Genomic DNA, 27,811 nt, shown 5'->3' on the forward strand with positions numbered 1-27,811 from the left:
TTTCCGCATCGACGGGAACGGGCCGAATTCACCAGGGCTCCTGGGTTTGGCTTCTTCCATGTAATTACATGCACGGATACTTCTTCTTTGTCTTTGTCTTTTTTGGTCTTTTCTAACATTCAGTTACTTGGTCCTCAGGCGTCCCGCTCCTCCCCGGGGCATGTCTACTTCCACAGGGTTCAGCAGGTGTCCATCCTGCAACAGGCTCTTCCCAACTTCAGACTCCCATGTCCTCTACCTACGTTGGCTTGGCCCAGACCACGGTTGGCAATCCTGTTCGGCATGTGACTCGCTGTCCTCCAAGGCGCTGAAGAGCAGACTAGCCAGGTGGAGGGAGCTCTTCCAGAAGTCGCCTCCAGAGGATCTCAAGAACTTCGTGAATCATCGTACCAGGTCCAAGGTAGGGCCGATATTTTCCAGCGCACCCCTCAAGGGAGACTCCTTCCCAGGGACTCTTCCGCCCGGGAGTGACCGGCCAAATCCTTCCACTGACACGTGCACCGAGGCTACTACAGCTTCCGGCCCTCGGGTCGAGGGGCCCTCGGATCCACCCGGACAGAATCGAGGGATCGAAAGGATCTTGTAACAGGCCTACACCCGAGGGGCTATGCCCTTTTACCTGCGCAATGGCCGAGGGGCTACGCCCTAACATCGGCAATACCTCTGAGGGGGTGCCTAAACGTAGCTCTACCGACCCCCGGGTCGAGGGTGTCACACCTACCGGGCCGAGACCAAGACCTGAGGAGCAGGGCAGGCCCAGTGATCCACACGCGAGTGTCTTGGACGAGGTCGGACCCAGCGGGCTGGGCAACACGTTGCTGGCACGTGGCGGGCAGCTCGACAAAATGGCCACCACGCCAGACAGATACACCCGTCCGATGCCATTCCACAAATTCGGCAAAGAACGAGTGTCGAGGTGGGACTGGTCACAACCAGGTACGTGGCCTACAGTCTACCATTCATATGCGACTTTCCCATGTGTCCATACGGACTGGATACGCAGCGGCTCCAGCAGTCTGCTACCCTGTCGGTCCCCCCTACCACCTCTTCGGCCAGCGAGAAGGTGCTCTTCGACAAATTCCTCAGCCTCATGAGGTCTCTGCAGATGGGGGTATCATCAAGGACGCAGTCAGGGAAGTCCTCCCCACCATGCTAACGGCACCACAGACTCCTCCATCGGGCTCGCTGACCTCGGTGCAACCGCCTCCTCCGGCTCCACAGCCAACTCTGCAACCTCCACCGCTTCCTCAGCCTCCGGCTGCGGTCTCTGTATCCCAGCCTCCGTCACCATCTACCCCTCTTCCTTTGCAGGATCCTCCAGATATGCAGGACACAGACAAGGAGGAAGATCCGGACACGCCATCCTCAGCCAGGGCCTTCCATGAACGTCTTGCTGGCCTGGTGGAGTACCTGGGCCTCCCTCAACCCGAGGTCGAACAGCCGGCAGAGCAGGTTCTGGCTGAAGTCCTCACTAGACGCCCCTCTGCCACCACGGGGATTCCACTGCAAACCGATGTAGTCTCCCTGGTCAAGAAGGGTTGGCTCAAGACCCACTCTGTCCAGCCGATCCACCGACGCCTGGATGCCAAGTACAGGCAGATGGAGGGGGACACACTCTTGCTCTCGACCCATCCTCAGCCTCTCTCCTCGGTCATCGCTGCGGCATCACTTTACTCCAAGCCTCAGTCGTCCTCGGCCTCCTCCTCTGCGGAGCTGTTAGGCAAGGAAGAGAAGATAATGGAGGCTTACGGCAAGAAGATCTACTCCAACGCCCCCTTGCACTTGCCATGCTGGCTGCTGCCAACCAAGGGTTATGGCGGGAAATTGCAGACTTCCTCCCGGAACTCCCCTCCCAATGCCAATCACGCTTCAATCTGCATTGCCACGGACATTAAGCGCACAGCCTGGCTCCGGGTGACGAAGTTCAATCCGGACGTCTAGGAGCGCTTTCTAGATCTGCCGTTCGAAGGGGGTGACCTCTTCCACTCCTCAACGGACGAAGAGCTGGACAAAAACAACAGCTCACAAACGGCAGTCTTTATCCATCCTTACAAAGACCACGCCCAAATCTTACACCCAATCTCAGCAGCGCTCGGAAAAGCGTTGTATGTATGGAGGGTTCCGCGGCTTCCAGGAACGCAGATCCAGGCAGCTGAACCACTCGCCGTCTCCGAGCAGGTGCAAACAACACAAAGGGGGCAGGGGGAGTAAGGGCTTTTTCCAGTCCCCCCGCTTCAGCCTCGATGGAAAGAAGGCATGACACGCCCCTTCGGGTCCACGTGTCTCCGGTGGGGGGCAGGCTTGCCCTCAATGCACATTTCTGGCGCCAGAATTTCGTGGACCCCTGGATCCTCTCCGTAGTATCCACAGGGTACCGCCTACCTATCTCAGCCTCTCCACCCTCCTCCCCTCCACTCCCACAGGTTGGGACAGCAACTCTTTTGGCTGAGATCCGGTCGCTCGTAGAGAACCAGGCAGTGGAGGAAGTGCCAGCCTCCCAGCGAGGCTTTGGCTTTTACTCCAGGATTTTCTCCATTCAGAAGAAGAACCAGGCGGGCCTGAGAGTTGTGCTGGACCCTTCCACCCTCAAGCTCTCCTTACCCCTGCAAAAATTCAAGATGGTTACGCCAGCTTTTATAGCGGAGACATTGGACAAGGGAGACTGGATGTGCTCCCTAGACCTGAAGGATGCGTACCTACACGTCCCAATTTGGCAGCCCCATCGTTCTTTCCTACGGTTCAGGATTATGGGCTGCCATTTCCAATACAAGGTCCTCCTGTTTGGCCTCAACTCAGCCCCCAGGGTCTTTACCAGACTCAGGAACGTGGTAGCGGCCCTCCTCAGAGAGCAGGGCCTCCACATCTGTTAGGCAGAATCCAGGGCAGTTCCCTTAGGGAGCATTACCCCAGATTAGGACAACCGGTGAGAGCAATAAATCCCCTTTGGTATCTGTCTGTACCATAAAGATTTAGTTGGTAGCTGTGGCTGAGCAGTCAGACTTATCTCAAGAGGGAGATGAGCAGTATACAGGGTTGACACAATAGGTAGTACAGTACTACGGAGCAAGGAAACGCTGACCAAAGCTTTGTATTTAAAAGATAATATATATTTATTTTATACACTTCTAAGTCAACACATAGATCACAGTTAATAAAATAAGTTAAGCTTAGTCAAAAGAAAAGCATATACAACTCCCTATTCAATTGTAGACAAGTTTGCGGTAGAGTGAAAACTGAGCAAAATGGCACAGTGAAAACCAACTACAAATGGCACTCTAACAATTTAACAAAAGGGAGGGAAAGCACAAGTTAAACCGAAATATCTTCAGACACCCCCTAGCAACACTTCCCTGAAGTTTTGTGAACAAGTAATGCACAGTAACACTTTAGCCAAAAGATAAGTGAATGAAAACTGAGCAAAATGGCACTCCACAAGTTAAAACAGTAGGAAGGAAGAGGAGTTTAGAAGATTTAGGTGCATCCACACATTTCTCATTGAAAAATAGTGAGAGCAGATCTAACAAATCAGCCAGAGTCAATAGGTCTGAGCCAGAGTCAGTGGTACAGAGCCAAGGCTTAGGAGCAAAAATGTTCTTGTAGCCGCAGTCAAGTCTTTAGTAGAAAAATATTGAAGAGGTAGATGCGAGGCGAAAGACAATGTTAAGAGAGAGGGCGGCCGACCCCACAAGTAGTTCAAGGATTTAAAACACCTTTAGGGCTACCATGGAAAAAGGGCGGCCTGGCGGAACAATGTACCTTAAACGTGAAGAAGTGGCTCCTGCGGTGGCGGTTGTTACTGGTAGTTCCTGCAGGCGATGGATCCAACAGAGGAAGAGAGGCTCTCGTGGAGGAAGTTTCGAGTCGCTGCACTACCCAGGGATGAAAACAGCCGCGGTGCTGCCAAACGAAGTTTAAAAGGTACGCTCCTTTTAATCGCAGTCTGGGTCGATAGCTGCCTGGCTATCCGGTCTCCAAGTGCTGGGCACTGTCGATTCGGCCAAGGCAGGTCCGAGGAAGCAATAGGTGAACTGGTTGACCCCACCAGCTCAAGGGAAGGAGGCTCTTTCGCTGAAGATCTCCTCTCGTCGTGTGGAAGAAAAGTGGTGAGATGATTCGGCAGGGCTTCACCGGTGGTGTAGATGCTGAAGATGTCTCTGGCTTCTCTCCCCTTCGGTTCCGTAGTTCCAGTGGCAACGTCTTGCTCTTCCAGTCCTCAGGACCCTGCTTTTATGCAGAAAGAGACCCATTCATACAGCCTAGCTGTCACTCACACAGTGGAGTGGTCATCTTGGCGGGAGACCCTCCAGCCTATCATCTTAGACTGCGACCTGAGTTGCTGTGGCAACTCTGTCCAGGGGTTCTACTCCCCCTCCCAAACAGACCCACCCCAGACTCAGAGGCGCCAAAAGGATGGCTTCTGGGCAGAAGCCCGCCAAAAGAGCAAACAAAGGATCCCTGACCTGGGTTAGGAATATAGAGTAAGACTTGAGAAAGAAGTTATATCAAAGTTCTGGCAAATAAAACCTACCGGAGTAAAGTTAATAAAATAAACCGGTGGTATGTTAGAGGCTGTCAGTAAAAGTATTAGCCTCGAACAATGGGAAAATCCCATAGGAAAATATTTGCGGTCGAATATAAAAGGTAGTAACCACTGCCACCAGCCAGAAACTTTGTAGAGGGAGACTTTAAGGTACCCTCTCGAAAATGAACATAGGGGAAAAACTATTAACCCCTTCCAGTACTTCCATATTAAGATGGGGGTGTACTGGTTTAGTTCATAGAGATTGACTAGTAAAGTCAATGGGGACTTTGCATGCCCTGGGAGACAGTAATCAGTCCCAGGGAATGGAGTCTGTTTGGGGGTCGCTACGACACCCCTGTGTCACTGCACAGAGGGTGCTGTGTAACACATGTGCATAAAGATGATTCATATGGGTGAGAGAAAAGATCCCAAAGGCATTAAACACAAAAATAGCCTAGAACACACATAGCAAAGATGCCTAAGAGTGGGAAAAAAGAGTAACACTCTTAGCAGGTCAAAATAAATAAACCCTTCAAATCCAGCAAAGCTGCTGGGGGACTCTATAGGTAAGGGAAATTAGCCATAAGTGAAAATTCTCCCTAACATCTACCCATACATAGGGGCTACATGACCGGAGGCGATTCACCACTCCTCCCATGCCCTTATGAACACACTGCACGACCTGGGCTTCTTGCTCAACCTTAAGAAGTCACAGCTGCTCCCTCTGCAGACTCTGACTTTCCTTTCCGCCCACTTCCTCAGCAGAGAGGTGATCTCAGCTTGGTGGTATCCACATCTCCTGGGTCTACTAGCGGCAGTTCTGCTAGCCGTCCCACACACAAGACTAAGGATGAGAAGGATTCAGCTGCACTTTGCGGCCTCATGGAGTTAGGAGTGGGGCTCCCAATCCGAAAGAATCCATGTTCCTCCAGCTCTCCACCGGGACCTAACTTGGTGGTCCAGGGACTGCAACCTACGCACGGGCAAGCACTTCCGGCCGCCTTCTCCGCAGGCCACCATCACCACAGACTCCTCGCTCGAGGGCTGGGGAGCCACCCTGGACAAATTCTCAGTCCACGGCACCTGGACTCGACAGGAGCAGGAATACCACATCAATTGGTTGGAGCTGAACGCCATCTGGCTACCACTTCTCAAGGGCAAGGTTGTCCTCATCCAGACAGACAACTCGACCAGCATGTACTACGTCAACAAGCAGGGAGGCACCAGATCCCCTCCACTGTGCAGGCTGGCGATCAGCATGTGGGAATGGGCTTTGGAAAACGAAATTTTCCTCTTGGCAGTCCACCTCCCGGGGAATCCAACCTGGAGGCGGACAGGCTCAGCAGGCTGGGAGCTGACAGTTAAGAGTGGCAACTAAACAACCTCATTATTCAGGAGATCTTCAACAAGTGGGGTCTTCTCCAAGTGGATCTCTTTGCCACCTGGCACAAGAAGTGCCCCCAGTTCGCATCCTGGCATGGGCAGGACCCAGCTCTCTGGGCGACGCATTTCACCTCCAGTGGACCAGCATGAAGGCTTGCGCCTTTCCGCCCTCCCCCCTGATCGATAGGGTAATTTGCAAGATCAAGGAGTCTCTCTGACTCCACATCATTCTGATTGCTCCATGGTGGCTCGCCAGACCATGGTTTTCAGAGCTCCTCAGCCTCTCGGAGATGCCTCCAATACACCTCCCGACAGGCCCAGCATATCTTCTGGCAGTGCAGGGGGGCAGGATCATCCACCCCACGAAAACTAGCCCTCACAGCGTGGTACCTGAGAAGGTAACACTTCGGCACCTGAGCCTCTCACAGGCCAATCTGGAAATCATACAGGGCGCCAGGAGCAAATCCACCAAGACCCAGTACAAGAGCAAATGGACCAGGTTCTGCCACTGGGCAAACTCCAGGGGAATTGACCCCTTGGCCTGCAATTTGGACGACATGCTCTCCTTTTCGGCACCTCGTGCATTCGGGTGTACAGGTCGACACCTGCCGTACATACCTGGCAGCCATTGGGGCTTACAGGAAATCGGAGGAGGGTATCTATAGTCAAGAAACACCTGACTGGTCTCGCTAGGCTCTACCCGCTCGTCAAGAGACTGCACCCTTTGTGGGACCTTAATATTGTCTTGGGTGCCCTGGCGCACAAGCCATTCGAGCAATGGCATCCGTGGACATTAGGCTGGTCCCCATCAAGATGGCCTTGCTAGTCTGTCTTACCTCGACTCGCAGAGTCAGTGAGATTCAGACGCTAGTCACCTCTGAACCATATACCACCTTTCACAAGGACAAGGTGGTCATGCGGACGCACCCAGCATTTCTGCCCAAGGTTCCATCTGCATTTCACTTGAATGAGGAAATAGTCCTTCCGACATTCTTTCCCGATCCCAAGGACGAAGCACAGAGAGTGCTACACTGCCTGGATGTCAGGCGTGCCCTACAATTCTACTTGGACAGGACCAAGGGCTTCTGCAAGTCGGACGCCCTGTTTGTCACTTTCGGCGGCTCGAGGCCAGGCTATCAGGCCTCTATGGCTTCCATCTCCCGCTGGATGGTCTCTGCCATCAAAGAAGTGTATGAGGGCCAGCACAAGCCACTCCCGGCCAACATGCATGCCCACGCAGTTGGGGCCAAGGCAACGGCCATCGCATTTCAGCGCCATGTCCCTTGGCAAGTCATAAGCAGGGCGGCCACTTGGGCCTCTCCCTCGGCCTTCTGCAAGCATTACTGTTTGGATGCGGGCTCTAGATCTGATGCGGCTTTCGGACAGGCAGTTCTCAGGGACCTATTTGCTTAAGGAGGGTCTCCTTTCCACCCTGGGGCTACATTCAGTTGTAATCGCCCATGCAGTATGGAGGAAAGGGGTCGGGACGTAAGAGTAATTATTAGTTACTCACCGTAGTGACTAACGTACTCTTAGTCCATAGTCCCCTTTCCTCCATACGTCCCACCATCCTCCCCCCCTAATGATAATGGTGTCATTAGGCAATACTTGTCATTGTCGATGCGTCAATGGGGACTGAAGAGTGGCACTGGTGGGCGGAGTCAGGGGAGCGCATGCTCCCAGGGCCACGCCCCTCTAAATTTAAAGGGGGAAGATGAATTTTCTTTTCCTGGTGAAAAGGGTTCTGTCTCCAGTCCCGCGCGAGGGACGCCCATACAGTATGGTGGAAAGGGGACTATGGACTAAGAGTATGTTAGTCACTATGGTGAGTAACTATTAATTACTGCTGTATATTCGTATTCATGAGCATGTGAATCCATGAACGATCCAATGCTGGAGATGGAACAAGTTACTTACCTGTAACTCCTGTTCTCCAGCATTGGTATCTTTCATGGATTCACATGCGACCCTCCCTCCTACACCCTCTATGGCTCTTCTTGGTTCCTTCTGCCACATTACAGGTGCTTCCAAATCTGAAGATGGCTACCAGGGGTGCAGTTTAGGAGTACTAATGTCATTGGCTAGGGTGGAATGACCCAAAATGCCAGCAATAGACTATATAAGTGACAAGCTGTTTTCAGCTTTAAAGCCAAACTGCTTTAATATTACCAAGGATTCCCAGCCTGACTACAGGGAATATTCATGAGCATATGAATCCATAAAATTTAAAAATGCTGGAGAACAGGAGTTAAAGATAAGTAACTTGTACCCTCCTTCTGTTCTTCCCTCCCTCTTCACTTTATTTGTATGGGTTCTAGCATTCCTACCCTCTCTAACGTCTCTTAGCACGACTATCTGGTCTCCTATGCACTTACCTGTCCAGGCCTATTGCCCTTACCTTTTGCTTCCTATCCTCTTGGGGTTTGTACTCAACCATCTCCTATTCCCCTCCACCCTCTCATCTGAATGCTTCCAAGTCCTGTGTAAGCTCAACTTTCTGCCCCTTGCATTTTCTTAGGATTTGTATGGCGCCCCTGTCTGCAGTTGGCATACAAATTGAAAATAAGCAAAGGTCTACGCCCACAACCTCAAAGCCAATATAGAGATTTGGCTCTGTACTGAAGAACATTTCAGGAAGTCTCACAAAGAGGACGACAATAGAAATTAGCAGAACAGCTCGACATGGCACAAGGACCTCCAGCCCTAGGAAAAAACCTGTTGATGTCCCCTTGTTCCATCACATACCAGGGAGAGGCATGTTGAAGGATTTTCTCAAGGTATGAGAAAATGACTACCTCAGACCAGTGGATCCTGCAAATTGAAGATGGAGTATACAGTCTTCTATTCTAAAATAGTCCACTGCTAATGTAGACGGTAGTCATTACCTACAGTTCAAATTGGAAGTCGACCAATTAGATTGAAAAGCGCTGTAGCGAGTGGCGTGGCTGCCACCATATCAAACACCTGCATGTTTTGCTGGCTCTGATGCTCAACCACGGTATCCTGAATTTATCCTGCTGCAAATTAAATGTAGTATCCAGTTACTGGCTCTTGAGTTGGGAGTGTCTGGTGCTGCATCTGTCGAGGCCAAGATAATTGCCCGGGAAGGCTGGGAAAAACAAAGCAAAGCTGATGAGGCGAGTCAGCCCCTGCTTCAGCACCTAAAATGGTGCTGTACCAGGGCCGAAGGGGAGTGAGGCAGACTGGTTTGCTGACATTTCCCGGGAGACACTAAGGCTGTCTCCCATCTCTGCTGTGCTGATAGCACCAGGTGGCTAGGACTTTGTTGGGCGGGGCTCTTTTCAAGGAGTTGGGTGATTGGGACAGTATGAGCCCAGGCTACTTGGTCTCAACTCTGGGGATCCTTGCTATCAGGGGAAGCTGGTGCTAAGTGCTTGTGGTGCAAGGGGATTTTGCAAGGCCTTGTGGGCACCTAAAAGCTACCTCCTGCCAGTTGGTGGAAATCCTTTGACTGGGCCAAACAAAGGGTCCGATGCCTGCAGATCTAGTATTTGCTTTTCTTCTGCCCAGATTAAAGGCTCTTCATGCAGGCAAAACTTGGTTCTTTAATGACCGAAAGGAGACCTGGGATTAGACAGAGAAGCACGGTAGTACTACAGTTGGAACCTTCACAGGAGGCTGCATTTCAGGAAGGGTGACCTGCTCTGCAGTGTCCTACATCACTGACCAGGCCAAATGGGGTGCGCTGCCACTGAAGAGAGATGTGAGAGTGTGGCAGAGGATGAAGCCAGGGCCTCCTTCGACCGAGGGGGGGGCTTATGGCGGCCATGAGGATAGCCCCTGTGAACGAGAAAGGATATCTGACGCCTCATGATGAGAGAGTCAAGTGGATATACAAATTCAAAGTAATTCAGCGTTAAGCTGGGGGATCGGATGGGCGATGGGCGGCAGGTGGGTTTTTTAAGGTTTACTGGTTAAGAGATGGGGTGTATGATGCTTAAGAGTTTGAATTGTGGGGAGAAAGGAGTTGGGTTGGGTATAGACATTGCACTTTGTTGAATAAAGCTTTAATTGGCCTAGTTAGCCTTTTTTGTCATAGAAGGGTGGATGGATGCTTGACATGGGAACAATAAGGCAAGAAGCTTAATAGATCATCCTGTATATGAACACAGGGTAGTCCTAGGAAACTAGCCTTCCCTTAGGGGGGACTAGGTGGGATAGAAAACCACAGGCCTAATATCCATGCAGGGCACTGGAGAGGAGCAGGGGGGATAGGAAAGAGCTCTATAATTTGTAGATAACTGTGCTTGTCCACAGTGCTGGGGTGTTAGGCTCTAAAGCCGGGGACCTTCCGTCATGTTTGAAGTTTAAATTGGGTATGTGGGGCGAACTGCTCTCAAACCAAGCGCTGGAACCATAGGTATCTGGTATCTAATGATGACTAAGAGCCGAGTGTTTCATAGTGGTTAAATTGTTAGTGCTTTAATTAGACACTTGTGCCTGATATTACAGGTGTATGTATTAAACACCATCTATAGCCGACATGTGTTTTGGGGTCTTTTTCAAGGCTGTGGTGATAGTGCAGTGTAATTAGTATTAGAAAATGCCTCATTGACCCATGTGAAAGGGCCCAAGTTAACATATTAAAAGTTGGAGGTTGTTTGACAATCGTGAGTGAAACAAAAAGAGGTAGGGCGGGCACCGCTTGTATGTAGTTTATCACAAACTGTAATAAGTTAAAATAAGTCAAAAATGTATTTAAAAAATCTGTAGTGGGAGCACACCCTGTAGCCTTGGAACAACATTAAAACAAATAAGTCATAGGGAAGAAACAGATCACCATCTGTTCCTGAGTGTGCTCACTCATCTCTCTCCGGAGTTGGTTATGAATCTTCATATTTTATAGTTCCAACTGATAAACAAAATTCAACTTCATCTTAAATTCTGGTTAATTCTTACGCAATGTAATTATTTCAATTGTTCCCATATTCCTAATAGCCTGACTTATCAGTGCCCAATTCAGTTTAGCCAGTGCATTTCGGACACAAGTCCATCGTCCGGGCTCTCGGGCACTATTCATCAATTGTCAGTTCACCACGTTTTAGATTACATTTAGTTACAATGACCAATGATCAACAAAGTAATGTGACATTCATCAATATCAGATATGTGGGTTGCACAAAATACCAAAACAATCAATCAAGGAATCATTATTTTCACATACCAGTTTGTAGTAGAGATCCGTTCATCGTAATCGAAAGGCAAAACAAAATAAAAAGTAAAAGTGAATTTAGCCAAGTGTGTCATTATGCATGTTCAAAATTATTTAATGAAGTCCAAAGTTTAGTACCTGAAAATATTCTTTCCCAGACGTAACTGCAATTGCTTTTCTCTATGGTATACCTATCCTAAATGGGCAAACCAAAAATCCTATTGGTCATCCATCTTTTTCACCTCAAACACCAGTATTAATATGCATTTGGGAGAAAATACTCTTCTGCTTACCAGGTTGTCAATTCTTCCCGATTCTCATTCTGCAAAAATGAAAATAACAGCCTTAGCTCCGATTCACTAAATCAGAAGCCTTTCAGTGTCATGCCTCCCGTGTTAGTTGCTTACCTTTCCGCTGCAATTGCATGCACGAACAAGCTGCTCAAAGGAGCAGGCGTCTGTATTGTTTGAGTTTAAATAACGTAATCCTTTCTGCGCATGCGGGTTAGTAACATAAACTTACTGAACTGTGTCTGTATGTTACGGTGTCAATAAAGTTCAATCCACATCATAACAATATATCTTTGATCCGCAGCTGCGTGTCAGAAAAATATGTCCTTAAGGGTGAAGTATAAAATGTAAATGCATCGCTCGTGCGCATCTCTTCAGTGTCCCAGTGTGGCTGTGTATATTCAGTATCTAAGCAACTACCGTGCTCATGCGCAATGGCGATATGCTCATAGTGTCTCGAGATATACCCTGTAATTCTTATATTTATGGGATGCATAAGCTTCTGCAAGATACGCTACTTCATATTCATACACTGCTTCAATTCCAATACATACGCCAGTGTCAACTACAGGATACGATTACATATATATGTCTCATATTATCATGATCATTCAAAAACAGGGCTCCTCCCCTCGCGCCTGCGAGACCTGTGGACCCCTCGTCCTCACCGGACCCTAGAGAGGATACGGCGACGGACACAGCGACGGGGACGGACGTTGACGGCGGCGATGACACAGCGAACAGCCAGTCATCAACCCACCCCGTCCCCCCCTCCCGACCCCGCGGGCTTCCCCAGCTGACGAAATTGGCTCTTTCCACGCCATGATAACCAGGGCATCCAAGCTCTTCCAGCTCTGCCCTGAAGAACAAAAAAAGGAAGGGTTTCTGTACCGACGACGAGAGGCCAAGAGGAAGGCGGTCCTCGCAGTACCTTTGCTCGACGACATCTGGAATGAGGGACTTGCGGCCCTCAAGAACCCTTCCACGACACCCGCCAAGTGGGACAGGTACGAGAAGAAGTACCGAGTCCCTGATGCCGCTCCACTGTGCCTCAGGGCCCAGCCCACGCCGGACTCTGTTGTCTCGGCAGCGGCTAAAAAGAAGGCAGCGGGTGCGGCGGCTTCAACTTCCACTTCCCCGCCGGACAGCGAGGGCAAGAAGTTGGACTCCATGGGACGACGAGTCATCTTGTCGGCAGCGACGACGATTAAGGCGGCCAATGCCTTAGCGATCGTGGCCCGCTACGACAGGGAGCTCTGGTTCAAGATAGCTCCCCTGCTAGACTTCCTACCTGACGACAAGAGGGCGGAGGCCCTAGAAATTCTGCAGGAAGGCGAGGTGGCGTCGGATCACGCCATAACGGTGTCAACGGACATTGCCGATACCGGATTTCGCCAACTGGGCAACAGAGTTTGCCTCCGACGACGAGGATGGCTCAAGGCGACAGACTTTCGCCAAGACGTCCAGACCAGATTGTTGGACATGCTGTTCGACGGCAACAACCTCTTTGGTAAGGCGGTGGACGAGTCTCTACAGGCTATCAAGACCGACTCAGAGACGGCACGGGCCCTAGGGGTGCTTCAGCAGCGACGGCCCTTTCGGAGCTCCGGAGGCAGACAGGGTGCCTCCAAAGGTTCCAGCAGTGGCTCCTCCACTTACAGCCAGGTGGCCGCTCCTCTTCCCAGGAGGCCTACAGAGGTTGCGGCAAGCAAGGGGGATCCCGCCGTCGTCGCCAAGGAGGCCAAGGCAGCAAGACTGACCCGGCCGTGTTGTCGGGCCCCCACCGAAGCACCCCGGTGGGAGGTCGGCTGACGAAGTTCGTCAGCGTGTGGGAGTCCATCTCCACCGACCGTTGGTTGTTGGACACCCTGGCCAACGGGCACTCGCTGGAATTCCAGAAGAAGTGCCCTTGCATTCCTCCCGTGGCCAGGAAGGAAAATCACGTCCCACAACTGCTGTTGGAGATAAGGGCGATGCTCAAGAAAGGTACCATCGAGCTCGTCCCCAGAAGGCTCCGGGGCTCCGGAGTGTACTCAAGGTACTTCCTCGTCAGGAAGAAGACAGGCGGTTGGCGCCCCATCCTGGACCTGCATCGCTTAAACAAGTACATCAAGGCGCAGAAATTCAGGATGGTCACCCTCCAGTACGTGCTGGAACAGCTAGAGGAAGGCGACTTCCTATCGTCTTTGGACCTGGAGGATGCTTACTTCCACATCCCTATTCTAAAGAGGCACAGGAAGTTCCTCAGGTTCGTGGTTCAGGGGCGCCACTACCAATTCAGAGCCCTACCGTTCGGATTAAAGTCGGCACCCAGGGTTTTCACCAAGTGCCTGGCACCAGTGGCGGCGCGGCTGCGCCTGCAGGGGATCCACATTTACCCCTACCTGGACGACTGGCTAATCCGGGCAAGGACAAGGGAACTCGCTGTCGAACACACGGCGAGTACTGTCGGTTGCTCACGGAGCTGGGGTTCGCCATCAACTACCCCAAATCCCACCTGGTTCCATCGCAAATAGCACTGTTTCTGGGAGCGAAGCTCGATACAATGGGGCAATTGGCCTCCCCTTCTGAGGAGAGGACCAAGACCATCCTAGGCAAGGTGCGGTGCCTGCTAGCCACGGCCATGGCCAGGGTGAGGTCCATCAAGTCCCTCCTCGGGATGATGTCCTCTTGCATCTATCTTGTACCCCTTTGCAGACTTCGGATGCGTCCGCTACAGGAGTTCCTCGACGCCCGCTGGCTTCAGGCGAGGGGCTGTTTCGAGGACAGGATCCCTCTCGACGAGGAGTTCCGTCGGGCGATCCTATGGTGGGGCATCCGTGCTCACCTCCCGACAGGCACGGACTTTTAAACCCCCCCGGCGTTTCAGGAGACGGTGGCGACGGACGCCTCTCTTGCGGGCTGGGGGGGCCCACGCCAGAGACCTCCACGCAAGAGGCCTTTGGCTCCCGGAGGAGAGGTCTCTCCACATCAACATTCTTGAGCTCCGAGCAGTGTTCTGGGCCCTCAAGTCGTTCCTTCAGTCCCTCAAGGGCAAAGTGGTGAGGATCTTCACCGACAACACCACCACGATGTTCTATATACGGAAGCAAGGAGGCACCAGATCCCCAGCCCTGTCCAAGGAGGCCCAGGATCTGTGGCACTGGGCCGTCGCCCAAGGGATGTTTCAGGTTCCATTCCACCTGGCAGGAATAAAAAACACCATTGCTGACTCACTCAGCAGGGAGCTGCGCTCGTGCCATGAGTGGGAACTGCGCCAGGATCAAGTGGATCGACTCTTCCAACGATGGGGCAAACCCCAGATCGACCTGTTCGTGATGGCGACGAACTCCAAGTGCCAGAGGTTCACCAGCAGGTTCCCACAGCCGAGGAGCATGGGCGATGCTTTCTCCTTCCCTTGGGACGGCCTGTTTCTATACGCGTTCCCTCCGTTGCCGTTGCTGCTCCGCCTCATCAACCAGCGCAAGAAGTCCAGGTGCAGGATGATCCTCGTCGCACCGGCGGCCAGGACTACGGGACGGGCTGAGTCAGTGGTCGTTGGTCTCCGGAGCGGAGGGCCGCCAGGCTTGCCCTGAAGGCTTTTCTGCCGACTGTGCGAGGAAAGATGTCCTGATTCTGACGGACAACACAGTGGCCATGCACTACCTCAACAAAAAGGGGGGGCGGGGTCAATTCCTCTGTGCAGGGAGGCGATGCAGCTCTGGTTCTGGGCCATCCTGCAGGAAATTTCGATCTCGGCAGTTCATCTGGCCGGAGACGAAAACGAGGCGGCAGATGCTCTGAGCAGGCAGAGCACGATCTCTCACGAGTCGAAGTGGCTCAGGAGATTCTCCTGGAGATCTTCGCCCTTTGGGGGACCCCTCAAGTGGATCTCTTCGCCTCCAGTGTCAACCGGAAATGCGAAAGGTTCTGCTCCTGGAAATTTCCTCCAAGAGGAGCATTGGGAGACGCGTTCGTGGTGGAGTGGTCCTTCCCACTGCTGTACGCGTTTCCTCCAGTCCCCGTCGTCCCACAAGTGTTGCAGAGGTTCGGTTCCCGGATGATCCTCATAGCTCCGGCATGGGCCCAGAGGACGTGGTACCCGGAACTTTTCGACTTGTCCATCTGCCCTCCACGTCATCTTCCCTACCGAGATGATCTGCTCTCACGGGAGGGGGGTCAGGTTCTCCATCCAGAGGTCAGATCCCTCAACCTTCACGCTTGGCTTCTGAAAGGTTGAGGTATAAGGATTGGGACCTCCCTGAGGACGTAATGGAGGTGTTGCTTTCGGCCAGACAGCCGGCAACTAAGTCCCTGTACTGTTGCTGTTGGAGAAAGTTCTGCGACTGGTGCAGGGTTTAGAATGTGGATCCTTTTTCATGTGACATTCCTGTGGTTCTGTCTTTTTTGCTTTCTTTAGCCCACAGGGGCCTGCAAGTGGGTACCATAAAAGGTTACCTGGCGGCGCTGTCCATATTTAAGCGCTCGTATGAGGATTGTTCTCATTTTAAAATCACTTTAATTTCTCAGTTTCTGAAAGGGCTCACTAATGTGTTCCCTCCGTCACCTTTCCAGGTGCCGGGTGGGATTTGAACCTTGTTCTCAAGTTTCTAATGGGTGCTCCATTTGAGCCTTTACATTCTTGCCATTTGCGTCTGAAAACTGTGTTTTTAGTTGCGGTCACTTCTGCTCGCAGAGTGAGTGAGTTGCAGGCACTGTCTGTTAAGCCACCCTTCACTGTGTTTCATAAGGACAGGATTGTCCTTGGAGTTCGTCCTTCCTTTCTTCCGAAAGTTGTGTCGGATTTTCATTTGAGCCAGGTCATTCTTCCGGCATTTTATCCTCCTCCGCATCCTGGTAGGACGAGGAGAGGCGCTCCATAGGTTAGATCCTAGGAGAGCTTTAAGTTTCTACATTTCACGCATGTCCCGGGTCAGAGTGGACGATCAGCTCTTTATTGGTTACGCTGGAAGGCGTTTCGGACAAGCTGTGACTAAGCAGACTTTGTCTAGATGGATTATCTTGGCAATTTCTGAGTTTTAGTGCCTGGCGGGTAAGGACTTTCCGGTAGGCTTACGGGTCCATTCGACTAGGGGTATGGCTGCCTCTACTGCTCTGCAGAGGGGTGTTCCTATTCGTAACATCTGTGAAGCAGCCACTTGGGCTTCGGTTCATACTTTTGTACGTCACTACTCTCTAGATTCTTCCCATGGGCAGGATCTGGCCTTTGGCAAGGCGGTCCTTTACTCTGCAATTTGATTGGACATTCTAAATTTGTATATTACAAATTCTTTTCCCACCTCCTTACGTTGGTACTGCTTTGGGAGTCTGTCATAGATGTGGAATACATCGGAGGACCCAATCCCCTCGAAGAACAAGTTACTCTTACCTGGTAATGTTCTTTCGATGGGATGGCCCGACGACGTATTCCATATCGCTCCCTCCCTGCCTACCCCGCTACACAATTTCTTATGCGATTGCAGCTTACATTTCCGCAAGGCTTTCTGTGGTCATACTGGCAAAAGATTGGTGCCACACGTTCTGGGAAAAAACTAGAACCGAGGCTACGAGCGTCGTGCGTCCTACTTATAACATCCGGTGATGTTGGCTCGACGGAGGCCCTCGTGTACAGTGTATCGACGCAGACGCCGAAAGATTTTCCGAAGCAGCACAGCTGTGGTGATTACTGTCATAGATGTGGAATACGTCGTCTGACCATCCCATCGAAAAAACGTTACCAGGTAAGAGAGTAACTTGTTCTTCGAGGGGATTGGGTCCTCCGATGTATTCCATATCTATGACAGGTAATGTCCACAGCTGTGCTGCTTTGGAAAATCTTCGGCGTCTGCGTCCTGTGTCGATGACCTCGATGCGCCGTCCCCGAGGACCTCCTCCGACGGCCGACGTCACCCGATGTGATAAGTAGGACGCACGACGCCCATAGCTTCAGTTCCATTTTTTCCGCGAACATGTTCGCTTCGTGAATCTCGGTACGCCTCGACTCTTTGGAGTTTGCTGTTTTCTTCTCGATTCGTTGAACCTGTTAGGTTTTTTTTTTGAAGACCTGCGTCCGGGATTCAAGAAATGCAAGGACTGTGGGTCCAAGATGTCGATCACGGACTCGCTCGACGCCTGCCTCTGGTGCCTCGGGGAGGCCCACGATACGGACTACTGTGTCGACTGCCAGTCGCTCACAGCAAAGGCCTTGCGGAAACGCAAGAAGAAGCTGTCGGTAGGTCGGGTATCTAAGCCCCGGAAGTCGAGGTCTGCAGGACTTTCGACGGATGACCGAGAGGCGACTATCCGCGTCATTGTCGGAAGTCCAGTGGGTCTCCTTCCAGGAGTCGGTCTTGCCACTCCTCCGCCTCTTCGAGGCATTCCCAGAAGCGCCAGCTTCGGTCGCTTTCCCCGTCCTCTTTCGAGGACTCCGCCCGTCGGCGGGTCACTTATCCCTCCATGCAAGCGACACCGGAGGAATGGGCTTCCTTCGGGAAGCAGATGCTAGCGATTCTTGAATCGCAGGGCACCGGTCCGTCCGTGCCTCCGAGTGGGGTCGGTCAGCACCGGTCGAGAGACACCGCTTGCACGCCTTTGGGCTCGGGTGGTCGGCATGGCTCGCGGGAGATGGCCCACTCGGACAAGGGTAGCCGTTCTCGCCATGCCCGTTCCAGGTCCCGGTCCTCGACGCGCTCAAGACCGCGTGATCCTGTGCCGTCTTCGAAGAAAACGTCGACACCTGTGGCGCCGAGGTCGTCGACGATTTCTCTCGAGGCTCCGCCTCCGAGGGGGTCGTCGACGCTGTCGGCGCCTAGGTCGTCGAGAGACACGCTCGGAGCTCTTTTGAGCTCGTCAACGCCGTTTCTGTCGGCGCCGACTCGTTCTGCGCCCTCGACGCCTTTCGAGGCTGTGGTGTCGGAGGGGTCCCGTGGCACGGTGTTAGCCCCTAGAAAGGCTCTGGCTAAGGTCAGACACAGCTTTGGTCCCCAGATGTCTTCCTCTCACCGCCTGGAGTACATTTCAGAGGGTGATGAAGGCTCTGATGAAGGTTTGGTTCCGGTTACGGTACCAGATGAGCTTATCTCGGCCCATAGCCAGTTTGATGACCTGAGGCAGTCACTGCATGATGCCAGTGGACTGGACACCTCTCCGGAGATGGAATTTTGTAGGCCGGAGCCTGGCACTCATGCCGATTCTTCAGATCGGCGCCTTATGTCTCGGGTCACCGAGTACTTGGGTGGGTCGGCTCCCCCAGGGGAGTTCGTTCAGGATGATCTCACGGATATCCTTGATCTTGGTCCCCCCACTGACCCGGTATTGCCGTTTCATATGGCTCTGCAGAGAAGGCTGGCGGCGGCTTGGACTGCTCCGTAGAGTCTCCCGGCAGTGGGCAAGTCTTTGTCGCGAAAATACCGTCCAGCCAGTAGCGACCCCTGCTACTTGTCCAGGCACCCCACTCTGGAGAGTTTGGTGGTGCAGGCGGCTACGGCCCCGGCAAAGCAGGCGTCGTATCCTACCATCCCTCCGGATAGCCGGATAGGGACGACAAACGTTTTGACGGCTGGGCGAAGAAAGTGTTTTCTTCAGGGGGTATGGTGCTTCAGGCGGCCACTCCATATGTGCCTCGTCTCGTTTCACACACACTCTGTGGAACTGTGTTGCATTAGCGGCTGAACATATTCCCAAAGGGGACGAATGGGATGGTTTCCTTGCTATGGTTCAGGATGGCAAGGATGCCATGTGTGAGGCCGTGCAGTCGGGTTTGGACATGGCAGATTGTGTCAGCCGGTCCATGGCGGCGAGCACCGTAATACGCAGGTTTGCGTGGTTGCGGAAGTCTGGGTTTGCTCCTGATGTGCAGTCCCAGCTCCTCAACATGACCTTTGACGGTGAACATCTTTTTGGCAGCAAGGCTGACGAGAGCCTTGATAGGTTGCAGACCTCCAAAGCTGCAGCAAAGTCGTTGGGTGCTGCAGTTCGACAACCTCCGCCTTTTCGTCCTAGGGGACAGCAATGGAGGGGAGGTTCCTTTCGCTATCACTCGTCCTTCAGTAAAGCGAGAGGAGCTAGCAGTCAAAGAGGCCACCGTAAGAGTGCCAGATGTGGAAACAAGGGTACTTGAGGTGCCAAGGCCACTCGGGCAGTTGCCTCTTTGCCCTCAGGCAACACCGCAGCCGCTTTCACTCAGTCATGAGGCCAGGTCCCATGGTTCGCCGGTTGGGGGAAGGCTGGTGCAGCATCTTGTAGAGTGGCGAGCCATTACTTCAGATGTGTGGGTTCTGGAGATCATAACCCACGGCTACTGTCTTCCCTTTCGGCAGAGGCCTCAGACAATCCACCTGGGAACCTCGCTTTCAAGAGTCCGGATCCGCTCCTTGCGCAGGAAATTCAAGCCCTGCTGGAGAAAGGTGCCATAGAACTGGTGCCTGTAGCGGAGAGGAACAAGGGATGGTATTCCCCTTATTTTTTGATTTCGAAGAAAGACGGGGGATTGAGACCCATCATGGACTTGCGCGGTTTGAACAAAATCCACAGGAAGGACAAGTTCAAGATGGTTACTCTCTCTCAAGTCCTCCAGGCCCTTCAACTTCAGGACTGGTTGGTGTCTCTCGACCTCAAGGACGCTTACTTCCATGTGCCGATCCATCCCAAGCACAAGAAGTACCCGAGGTCCGCTGTTGGCGACTCGCACTTTCAGTTTCAGGTCCTGCCGTTCGGATTGACCTCCCCAGGTGAGGGCTCTTCACATTCAGCAGATGGTGCACAAGTTTCAACTTGCCCAGAATCTCCCAGCGTCCGAGTTCTTGAGACTGCTCGGCCTCATGGCATCCTGCATTCTTCTGGTGCCAGAGGCTCATCTGCGCATGAGATCTTTGCAGTGGGCACTCAAGCTCCAGTGATCTCGGTCCTCTGGCAGGCTGTCTGACCCTGTTCAGGTGCCGCCCTCGGTCTCCCAGGGCCTTCTGTGGTGGGCCGTCGAAGGCAATCTGATGAAAGGGGCCCCATTTTGGCTGCTCTGGCCGGAGGTGACGATCGTGACGGACGCATCCCTCACGGGATGGGGTGCTCATGCCAACGAGTCATGCCAACGAGCTCATGCCGTCGGAGTCCAGACTCCATATCAATCAGTTGGAGCTGAGGGCCGTCAGGCTTGCCCGGAAGGCTTTTCTGCCGACTGTGCGAGAAAAGAGTGTCCTGATTCTAATGGACAACACGGTGGCCCTGCACTACCTTAACAAAAAGGTGGGAGGCAGGGTCACTTCCTCTGTGCAGGGAGGCGATGCAGCTCGAGTTCTGGGCCATCCAGCAGGAAGTTTCGATCTCGGCTGTTCATCTGACCGGAGACGACAACGAGACGGCGGACGCTCTGAGCAGGCAGAGCACGATCTCTCACGAGTGGGAGCTGGCTCAGGAGATTCTCCTGGAGATCTTCGTCCTTTGGGGGACCCCTCAAGTAGATCTCTTCGCCTCCAGTGTCAACCGGAAGTGCGCAAGGTTCTGCTCGCGGGAATTTCCTCCAAAAGGAGCCTTAGGAGACGCGTTCGTGGTGGAGTGGTCATTCCCACTGCTGTACGTGTTTCCTCCAGTCCCCGTCATCCCCCAAGTACTGCAGAGGTTACGAAGGTTCGGTTCCCGGATGATCCTCATTGCTCCGGTGTGGCCCGGAGGACGTGGTACCCGGACCTTCTCGACTTGTCCATCTGCCCTCCACGTCGTCTTCCCTACCGAGACGATCTGCTCTCAAGGGAGGGGGGGGGATCAGGTTCTCCATCCAGTGGTCTGATCCCTCAACCTTCACACTTGGCTTCATAAGTATTGGGACCTCCCTGAAGACGTGATGGCGGTGTTGCTCTCGGCAAGGCAGCCGGCAACAAAGTCTCTCTACCGTTGCCGTTGGAGAGAGTTCTGCGACTGGTGCAGAGTTAAGAATGTGGATCCTTTTGAATGTGACATTCCCATGGTTCTGTCTTTTTTGCTTTCGTTGGCCCACAGGGGCTTGCAAGTGGTGACCATTAAAGGTTACCTGGCAGCACTGTCCATATTTAAGCGCTCGTCTGAAGAATGTTCCTATTTTAAGATTCCTTTTAATTTCTCAGTTTTTGAAAGGGCTCACTAATGTGTTCCCTCCGTCACCTTTTCTGTTGCCCGGTTGGGATTTGAACCTTGTTCTTAAGTTTCTTATGGGTGCTCCGTTTGAGCATTTACATTCTTGCCCTTTGAGACTGTTAACTCTGAAAACTGTGTTTATGGTTGCGGTTACTTCCGCTCGCAGAGTGAGTGAGTTACAGGCACTTTCAGTTAAGCCACCCTTCACTGTGTTTCATAGGGACAGGGTTGACCTTAGAGTTCGTCCTTCTTTTCTTCCGAAGGTGGTTTCGGAATTTCATTTGAGCCAGAAGGTTGTTCTTCCGCGTTCTATCCTCCTCCACATCCTGGTAAGGAAGAGGAGAAGCTCCATAGGCTTGATCCTAGGAGAGCGTTGAGCTTTTATATTTCGCGCATGTCCCGGGTCAGAGTGGACGATCAACTTTTCATTGGTTACGCTGGAAAGCGTTTGGGACAAGCTGTGACGAAACAGACTTTGTCTCGTTGGATTATTTTAGCTATTTCCGAGTGTTACCGCTTGGCGGGTAAGGACCCTCCGGCTGGCTTGCGGGCCCATTCTACCAGGGGAGTGGCTGCGTCTACTGCCCTGCAGAGGGGTGTTCTTATTCGTCACATCTGTGATGCAGCCACCTGGGCTTCAGTACATACTTTTGTACGGCACTACTCCCTCGATTCCATCCGAGGGCAGGATCTGGCCTTTGGCAAGGCAGTCCTTTATTCCGCAATTTGATTGGGCATGCTAAATTTGTATTCTAAATTCTTTTCCCACCTCCTTGCTTGGTACTGCTTTGGGAGTCTGTCATAGATATGGATATGGAATACGTCGGAGGACCCAATCCCCGCGAAGAACAAGTTACTTTCTTACCTGTTAGCGTTCTTTCGATGGGATGGTCCGACGTCGTATTCCATATCGCTCCCTCCCTACCTTCCCCGCTACAGAATTTCTTTTGCGATTGCAGCTTGCGTTCCGCAAGGCCTTATGTGTCTGACTGGCAGAAAGCTGGTGGCACACATTCTGGGGGAAAACTACAACTGAGGCTATGGGCGTTGTGCGTCCTACTTATCACATCGGGTGACGTTGGCCGTCAGAGGAGGTCCTCGGGTATGGCGCATCGACGTCATCGACGCAGGACGCAGACGCTGAAGATTTTCCGAAGCAGCACAGCTGTGGACATTACCTGTCATAGATATGGAATACGTCGCCGGACCATCCCATCGAAAGAACGTTACCAGGTAAGAAAGTAACTTGTTCATCTCTCCTCTGTCATCGTATACACCCCTTTCACACCACACCAAAGCCTCTTTGCTTCAATCACAATTTCTTCTTGCTATTCTTAAACGTCACTGTGTCTAGGGCCGCTTTTGTTACTTTGGTCTCCTAGACCCCAAAACGCTGATCTCTCTACCTCGTTTTTATTGATTCCTTCTTCCACTCTTCAACTGATTTAAAGCCTTTGTTTTATTCCGCAGTCCAGTGATATTGCTTTCTTGTCATTTTTATTTGGTTATTGTCACAGATGGCCTCAACAAACCAACTCTCAGACAGTTAAAGGGTTTTTATTAAAATACTTGAAAAGAGACTTACTAGGGGCCATCCATCCCTCTTTCATCTTCCATGGTCTCTTCCCTCCCTAGCCCAGGTCACGACCGGTAACCCCTACTATCTAGCAGCTTACTGGCTGGTCATGATGGCCTAGAGGCAAATTAATTATCTATCTGTCTTACTGTGATTCCCTAGGTGAATCCTATCCTGGGGTCCCAAAAGAGAAACAATGATGAATTGGAACAGGTGTCTTCCAATTACCAAGGCTCTACATATCCTTCCCTCTCACGCCCTCGTATTCCTTGCCCTCGTCTTCTGTCTCCTTTCCTCCTTCTTTCCCCCCTGCTCTACCTCCCATCATCTCTCACTTCTCTCTCCTCCTCTTCTGTCCCTCCGATGCTCCCACAATCTACCCTTTCCTCTATTCACTACAACTGTCCTCTCCCAATGCTCTCTCCTCCCACTTCTCCCCCCTACTAGCTCCTCCCACTACTCTCTACAGCCAGAGCTTTACCATGACAGTGCATAATGAGTACACTCACTTTCAGAGTTCACAGGGGAGTGATTTCTAGGTGCGGATTTGCCAGAGTTCTGAAATGACAGCCCACACAAGAGACAGTCTCTTCTAAAGCTCTCCTTAGTGTGTTCTTCAAAGCAGGGTCCAATGGAGTTCTGAACCAGCGGCATGCAACAACTGCATTCACTGTGCAAGCTCTCCACGCATAACAACAATCTTCCTGTTCGCCGGTTTGCACTGCAGGTCGCTCTTTGGTTCTGCTCTTCGCGGAAGGCTCTCTTAAGGTATGGTTGCACGCTCTTCTCTCCACCAACAGAACTGGTATTGTAGTCCTATGGGACAAAGATACAAATACTGGTGAGCATTATACACAACAGGTATGGGACGGGGTCACCATCCCCTAATAACAGGGGCAGGTCCCTGGCCCTATCACATTATCCTCATTGGTTGGTGCAAATTAATATTTTGTACAGCACTTTGACCACTGGCATCTTGTAGCCCCTGGGCCGGTGCCATTAGATCAGCTTGATCTCCAAAATAAATACACTGCCGGCTCCCGTGTGAAGATCGACTGCATAGAATCGAAAAACCCTGACCTCGATGGCATAGTTTTCAGCGCTGACTGCTTTGACATAGTAAGGTCATCGATTTTCCCACCTTTTTTGTCGAACATGAAGGCTTCGTAGACATCGATTCACTGGCTAGCGTGGGGTCGGGGTTGCCGAGCGCCGCTTTTACTGCCAAGTCCTGCTGATGGTGGGTGGGGGCGCGGGGAGGGGAATCTTCCTGTTTGCTGGTTTGCACTGCAGGTCGCTCTTTGGTTCTGCTCTTCGCTTCTGCTCTTCGCAGAAGGCTCTCTTAAGGCATGGTTGCACGCTCCTTCCTCCACCACCAGAACTGGTATTGTAGTCCTATGTGACAATGATACAAATACTGGTGAGCATTATGCACAACAAGTATGGGACAAGAAGTGGTACTTTGATCATCTGGCCATAAAACTGTGGAACACCCTACCCAAACCTCTACACCTGCAAGTGAACTACCTTACTTTAAGGAAACAGCTCAAGGCTTTGTTTTTCAACCAACCATTTTGAAAGAAATGAAAAATAATAGCAACCGACTGTACACCAGATGGGGTAATTTATGACAAGAAATTATTGAAGCTCTTCGCATCAGTGGAAAACCAATTTGATTCATGAATCCTCTCCTGCGTGACACTGGACTGCTCCTTAATCGCAGTGAAATATATATCCAAGAGCCATGAAGCGACAACACCCTCTCCTCCCATCACCCTCATCACTCAACTCCTCACAACTAAGATCTTCCATACTTGCACCTCCCACACTCCTTCAGATGAACTTCAAGTCTAGTGTACTTTTCAAGTTTCAGGCCCTGTCCATTTTCTATCAAAAACCATGCAGTCAATTTTGGACTGCACAATCTGGGTGCAGCTCATCTGGCTAAACCTGCCCAGTCTGTACCAACAACAAACAACATTGACATTTTCATACCGACTAACACACCCTCCCTTCTTACAGAGCCATGCAGATGGAAGGAACAGACTCCCACACCCTGTCTCTGGGGCAGGACTGGTCCTGGTTAACAACCTGTTGGGCCTCCTGCCCCAGGTTGAGACGGGTCACCATCCCCTTATAACAGGGGCATGTCCCTGACCCCATCACATTATTCTCATTGGTTGGTGCAAATTAATATTTTGTACAGCACTTTGACGAAAGCTAATAAATAAAAATTATAGGCTTTTCTGAATCAGATTCAAGGGAAGCAAGTTATGAATCGGATAGGAAACATCACAGCAGTGCAGTAAATCAGCAGGTACATGGTGTGTAGGGTGTAGATTTATTCAGAGAAACCCAGAGGGTGATGATAACCCGAAACATCGCTTCAAGCTTTCCACTTGACAGAATTAGAGAATGTAAAGACTAAATCCACACATTTTCAAGTGATTGGTCGCTTTTTAATGCAGACCGTTTCATGTAATTGATCATTCTACTTAATGTAATCTATTACATTTTTGCCACGTGAATCTGTTTTTGTTGCCCAAATAGAATACAATTTCTTGGTTGATTCAGAGTATTGACTCCAAATGGGACTTCATGGGCAGTATATATGGAGATGGCCGTGCCCTATGGCCTCAATTGCTTTTTAACTACCCGCTGAGCCTGCTGGTTTAAGGAATGCCACAAGTTATGATTTTCTTGCTGAAGCATGCCTAATACCCTGAAGATCTCTAGCTTCAAGACTCAACTTATCTCCAGCTCCCCTGTTAGGATAATACACTATAGTGGGGGGAGATCACTACAGAACAATCGGTGCCAGACACAACACGCAATAGGGTAATGCTTCAAATTCATTAAGATACTGGATCCAGTACACCTGCATAATTAATGCATAACTATATTTTCCTCTTCTGTTTATGGAAATTCCTTTTAGCGAAGGGAGCCATAGAGGAAGTTCCAAGAGGGGAAAGGAAGCAAAGTATCTATTTTAGAGTATGGCTGTTTTTTTAAATTTTTTACCATCCACTGAGGATGCTACCACCACTAACCCTAGGGGGGAAAGCTAACATCCCTGATGAGAAAGGGAAGCAAAACTTCTCTTGGTGTAGGTATCGTGCCCGAGCGAAAAGACATTTCTCCAGCATATAGGGTCTGGCATAGATTCACATGCTCTTGAATATTCACTGTCGTCAGGCTGGGAATCCTCTGTTAAATGAATAAACATGTTCACTTTAGCTTGAAAACTGTATTTCAGATTTCAGTTGATTGTTTGTCTCCCGCAGATTCCTCATCTCGATAGATATCCATCATCCAGCCTCTGCTGTTTGGAAACGTTTCGACAGGGGGCTTAGTGGACCTCCTGCCTTGCTCGGTGCTCAATAGTCTGCTCCGGAAGTGACATCAGGCATGTATATAACCCGTCACTACGCCGCTTGCTTCAGTTCCTTTTTTCTGCACGCTGCATCAGGAACACGACTGGAGTTTACTCTACGTTTTTCTTCACAAATGTGTTTGTTTTTGGTATGTTATGTTATGTTAACTCCACTTATAAAGCGCACGGTCGCCCAAAGGCATCATGGCGCTAGAGAGGAAACTGCTAGCTAAAGGGAAGACCAGTGAAAGAGCAGAGGACTAGAATAGAACAGAGCTGGAAGCTGAGGTGGAAGCAGTCTGGTGCAGTCCCCCTGTGCTGCGCAGTCTGTTGTCCATTGCTATTGGTGCCTGTGGGAGGAGACTATCTTTCAAAAACCACCAAACACCGCGGAGCTGGAAGCTGAGGTGGAAGCAGTCTGGTGCAGTCCGTGGCTGCATGGCGCGGTTGGCTCGCCCCCACGAATGGAGGACGCTGGGCGCTGCCTACGGAGTGCACGACCGAGCCGCGAAGTCTCTGGCTTGGACTTGAGGAGCCCTCTTAAGCAACCCCCCAGACAGCGCCAACGACGCCCGGTACCTGCGTTATCAACTAACATTCTGTCTGAGACAGGTATGCAACAAACTGCCTTTCCATTTCCAACAGTTGCTCCTATTTGTTCTGCTAACTTAAGTGGCCCTGTTCCTTTGCAACACTCAGATAAAGAAAGTGAAAGTTTACTAAAGGAATCCTCGCCTTTAACGGTGGCCGAGAAGTTTGAGACTGGTAACATTATGACCCAGGTTATGATCCTATCACTTACTCGAATCTGGAGAACCAAATATCTTCCCGGCCTCCCCCCTAGGCCCCCTCTCCCCCCCCTTGTCCTGCTGCCTTGTTTACCTGGTGGTAGACTCATCTGGGAGGTGGAGGGGGCCGCGGTGTCTGGCTTGTTCCCTGTCTTAGCTGGAGCTGTGTTGTGCGGCGGGAGCGGGCGAGTGAACGAGCAGCCGCACCTCACCAGAGTGCTGCCGACGGCTCCGCTGGATTCTCCACAGTCCGTGGCTGAGGAGGCTCGCGGGCGGGGGGCACGGGGCATGCCGGTGGTTTCTCCCACGGTTCCGGCGACTGCGGGACAGCCGGAGGATGGATAGGGGTGAGAGACCCGGCCAGCCGAGGCTGGAGGGGCGGATTATGTACCCGAGAACACCGACATGGGAAAGAAACAACTCGACAGCAAATTTAGATCATATGTTCGTCTCCAACGAGCTACTCAAAATTATAACTGAGTACGAGGTGGCGAGAACAGTTAACAGTGACCACAACCTCCTAAAGGTAAGATGGACTACTACAAGAAAAGCCAGATCGAAAATGGCAGCAGAGATTGAGACGTGTAAAGGGGGTACAAAGCTAAGGATGTCGGCCAATGCAG

At 51.5% G+C, this 27,811-nt stretch overlaps 1 protein-coding gene across 1 annotated transcript in view; it reads left to right on the forward strand.

Moving 5' to 3' along the window:
• The window catches only part of EIF5B (eukaryotic translation initiation factor 5B), a 1,211,079-nt gene that overhangs the window by 1,057,552 nt on the left and 125,716 nt on the right, over positions 1 to 27,811 (forward strand). The gene's annotated exons all lie outside the window — the stretch shown is intronic.

Source organism: Ambystoma mexicanum, chromosome 7p (assembly GCF_040938575.1).
Source record: "Ambystoma mexicanum isolate Mex_15411 chromosome 7p, UKY_AmexF1_1, whole genome shotgun sequence".
NCBI lineage: Eukaryota > Metazoa > Chordata > Amphibia > Caudata > Ambystomatidae > Ambystoma > Ambystoma mexicanum.